We start from the raw sequence: 4,840 nt of genomic DNA on the forward strand, positions 1-4,840 counted from the left end.
TAATTGTATTATAGTGTTCTAACAATGAAGACTACCTGACAGAAGTCTTGTGGTCTATCCAAGTTTTAGGAACAGCAAATAATAACTTGACTTCTAGTAGATGATTTGGTATCAGAAGTGGCTTATATGAAAGGTGAAGGCCTCTAGATTAAACTTATTTGACCACAATAAAATATGATCATGCCTTGATTATGAATGATTTGATTAGGACAGTAAGGTCTGACTTTAGACTAAAGTCTGCTCACTGAACCTTCAATAATGTCCAGTATAGAATATGTGGTCACGCTGCAGTGGAAACAGAATGAATATTGTGTCTGACTCCATCATGAGCTTGGAGGACTGCATCCATACATCTCTGACATGACTCAAATCACTGATTAATAAAGTCATCTGGAATGGCAAAGAAAGCCTTCTTGCAGGACTCCCAGAGTTCATCAAGACTCTTTGTGTTCATCTTCAATGCCTCCTCCTTCATCTTACCCCAGAGATGCTCAATAATGTTCATGTCTGGTGACTGGGCTGGCCAATCCTGGAGCAGCTTGACCTTCTTTGCTTTCAGAAGCTTTGATATAGAGGCTGAGGTATGAGAAGGAGCGCTATCCTGCTGGAGAATTTGCCCTCTCCTGTGGTTTGTAATGTAATGGGCAGCACAAATGTCTTGATACCTCAGGCTGTTGATGTTGATCATCCACTCTGCAGATCTCTCGCACCAAATACTGAATGTAGACCCCAAACCATGATTTTTTTCTTCACCAAACTTGACTGATTTCTGAGAGAATCTTGGGTCGATGCCGGTTCCAGTATCTCCTGCAGTATTTGTGATGATTGGGATGCAGTTCAACAGATGATTCATCAGAAAAAATCCACCTTCTGACATTTCTCCAAATAATCAGCTAAGTCAAGTTATTATTTGTTAGTTGTTAGTTAGTTAGTTGCTATTATTGATCTATTGGTTGTTGTTATTAGTTATTATTTGTTTCACAATATATCACAATAATCAATATATGGACGAATGGCACAACACATGAGCTCAGTAGTTTTTGATGATGCAATATATATTGGCCATACATAAGAACCAAGTCTAGCAACATTCTAGCTGATTGTGCAACATCTCTATCTCTATTGGAGGTGTCGGTGTCAATATGGTTAACAGAACACTATAGTATTTACTATAAATTACTATACCATATTTTCATGTGGGTGTCTGACAGCTGAAAATAGATCTGGTAGCAGATATCGCAGCCTCTGTTACTCTATACCTTGCACTTCTTTGTTAACATCTATTATTATTTATTTAGGATATGCTTTTTCATATTCTCACTCCAATGCCTCATTATTAAATTATTAAAATGACTATCATTAAATGAAATAGAATAAAATATGATTGGCTCTATTTTAACGAACATAGCGCAAAAGCATTAGGGGCATGTCCGAATCCACTTTTGCTATTTTAAGGATGGAGAAATACGCTCTGCACCCCGGCGCATGGTTTAACAGGGTTGAGCTTACTCTCTTAATGAGTTCTGGGTTCGTTTTGAGCATAACTTGCATTAAACAAATCAGACTCTCATATTACATTCCCTTTAAGAGTCATTTGCGTCGCTCCATGGCGCATTTGCTATTTACATGGCGGACTTTGTAAGTGTAAGACCTGAACGCTTCACTAGCGAGAAAACAGTTAAACAGAGCATCTGCAGCACGAGGATACAGAACAAGCCTTCTCCATTCAGCCTCTTTACTTTCTCTTTACTTTACTTTTACTCTTTTCTTTACTCCTTTACTTTGGTGGAGTAAGGAAACAGTGGAAACTCACTCCACTGAAGACATCCATTAGCCCAAATATATAATTTAGTTTGTTAAGCGCAAAGATTTGCTTCAAATCTATTTCTAAATTCAGTTCTAATCTCTAGCAAAGTAATAAATGAACAATAATAATGATGTGTGATCAAAAACCTGAGTTATATCCAAACACACGTCCTGTTGTTATGCCCCATATGGTGATGCAGACGTCTCCAAAACCCCACAGGAGGACAAATATAAACTAGTTTTTATTAAAACTAATATAAATCTGCAGATAATAAATAACACTGCTAATAATAATAACATTATACAGATGCAGATTGTCTTGAATAAACTAAAAAAGCCTCCAGAGGTGAAGAAGGCATGGAGGCAGTAGTTTTTATATTGATGGAGAAAATAATCATTTCTGTATAATTTTAATCCTTTAATTGTTTTCATCTTTAAATATTGTTTAATTGTTTTCACCTGCATAGGAGCATAACTAACGAGCTCTGTGCTGGACTTTAGAGAAGCTTTTAGTTGGTCAATGGTGTGGTCTTTTTCAGTTCCTCAAAATAGCAACGCTCCAACAACGCGCCTTAACACATCTCCCTTATAGACCAGCACACTCATGAGTCCACAAAGTGGCGCAAATGAATTTATTGTTTAAACAACGTGATGCAAAATGGGAAAATTAGGGTTGCGCTGGTCTGAAAACAGCAACAAATCACGCCAAACCCGTTTTGCGCGTTATTGCGCCTGGTGTGTGATAGGGCCTGTGTGTTCTTTGGAAGAGTGTACTTAAATTATGATGATATTATATTGCCATTCTGGCATTATACTGTATAAGTGTGGTTTATTTATAAACTAATATCGAGAGGATCACGTGCTTATGATCAACACGGCTGGCTCCTCATTAGCTGCGTAATCTGACCCATTAGATGATTACAGAAGCATTATAGATAACCAGAGTTTTTCACTCCAGTTATCTTCTTCTTGAAGCTTCCCCCCCCTTCCACCCCTACTTCCTCCCCCTTTTTCCGATAGGGCGACATGGTGGCCCAGTGGCTAGCACTGTTGCCTCACAGCAAGAACACCGCTGGTCCAACCTCCTATTAGGCTGGTTGGTGTTTCTGTGCGGAGTTTACATGTTCTCCCCGTGTTCGCGTGGGTTTCCCCCGGGTCCCCCGGTTTCCTCCCACCGTCCAAAAACATAAACAATAGTCAATCGACTAAACCAATTATCACCAAAAACAACCCTAGTTTACACTTCTCACACGGCGACAAGCAGGGGAGTCCTCGAGACCTACCTGAGCTCAAACTCCGCTCTCGCCCTTCTAACGGGAGGGAGCCCCGGGCTCGAGGATATTACGAGCTCAGGGCTCTCTCCCGGGACAGCATGCCAAATACGCTTTATTGATTATCAGCTAAGTGTGAACTCTTGAATGAGTGGCATTAAATTGTCTTAAAATGACAGTAATATCATTTATCGCAATATATTTTGGTGCAATATACCATACAACAAAAAATAGATAACATGGCAGGCCTATCATGCAGCCTTAACACACACACACACATATGCATGCATGCACAGAGTGATTAGAGGAACACACACAAAGCCGAGGTGAACACGAGCCATACTGACCTCTTGGTTCTAATGCATTGTCTACTTTGTCATCGACAAAAACGCGGTCATGAACGCCTATGGTTTTCTCACAGCCATCTACAAAAACAGGAGAAATGAAAAAGAGACTGTAAGCCAATCAGGTTAGTGATCAATCAGCAGCCCAACCCACCTGCCAATCAAAGGAGAGCCAGAGCCATTAGTGTCCATTAAAGTGAGAGTGTGTGTGTGTGTGTGAGTGTGTGTGATCAGGACACTTACTCGGCGGCCTCACGAAGACCTTCAGCTTGAGACATGACCTTCTGCCGGTTTCTGTGATCATGGAGGCTGGAAAACACAAAGAGTGGAAACAGAGAGAGAGAGAGGTGAGAACACACACACACCTGAAGAAGAGAAAGTCGCTTCTTATTCTCACACACACACACACACACACACACACCACACCACACTACGAGCTGTGGCCTGCGGGTGTATTTTGTGGTTTGAAATAGGAAATTGTCCCTTGGAATCTTGGAATCTAAAGGGCGTTTACACACACACACACACTCACTCACGCACGCACGCACGCACGCACGCACGCACGCACGCACGCACGCACGCACGCACGCACGCACGCACGCACGCACGCATATATATATATATATATATATATTTATATATATAAACACACATTTTCTCTCTTTCTGTCTTGCAGACACACACATACACCACATTCACTCATAAACGTACACTCACACAAGTACTCTCTTACACACACGCACGCACGCACGCACGCACGCACGCACGCACGCACACACACACACACACACACACACACTTAAGCTCTCTATTGTGCACACACACACACACTCACATACATATACTCTCAAATGTACAAAAACACTATTGCGCACACATGCTCACACACAGATACTCTCTTAAATGCGCATACGTGCACACACACATACACACACACACACGCTCACATACATATACTCTCAAATGTACAAATAAACTCTCTCTTGTGCTCTCTCTCTCACACACACACACACACACACACACGCACACACACACATTTTCCCTTTCAAATGCACACACACACACACTCTCTCTCTCTCTCACAGACACACATATATACTCTCTCTCAAATGCACAAACACAAATACACTCTCTCTTGTGCTCACACACACACAAGTTCTCTATTGCGCACACATGCTCACACACAGATACTCTCTCAAATGCGCATACATGCACACACACACACACACACACACACACACACACACTCTCGCTCGTGCACACACACACTGATTTCAAGAGGAAAATCTCAGCTGAAATGACAGACTGATTCATCTGAGGATGATTTTAGGCAGAGTGCTGATGACGTGTGTGTTCTGCACGCTACATTTAAGGTTCAGCGGGACAGAAAAATCACAGTGGTCTCCTGAATAACACTTG

General features: G+C 41.5%; 1 long non-coding RNA gene across 1 annotated transcript in view; it reads right to left on the minus strand.

The window, feature by feature from the left end:
* LOC130233925 (uncharacterized) overlaps positions 1–3,730 on the minus strand; it is a 13,190-nt gene extending 9,460 nt beyond the window's left edge. The window contains exons 1-2 of the long non-coding RNA XR_008838254.1: positions 3,665–3,730; positions 3,425–3,502 (exon numbers count right to left, since the gene is read on the minus strand). This is a non-coding gene — a long non-coding RNA (uncharacterized LOC130233925). The remainder of the gene's footprint in view (positions 1–3,424; positions 3,503–3,664) is intronic.
* Positions 3,731–4,840: the final 1,110 nt, after the last annotated feature.

The sequence above is a fragment of the Danio aesculapii genome, chromosome 8, assembly GCF_903798145.1.
Source record: "Danio aesculapii chromosome 8, fDanAes4.1, whole genome shotgun sequence".
Classification (NCBI taxonomy): Eukaryota; Metazoa; Chordata; class Actinopteri; order Cypriniformes; family Danionidae; genus Danio; species Danio aesculapii.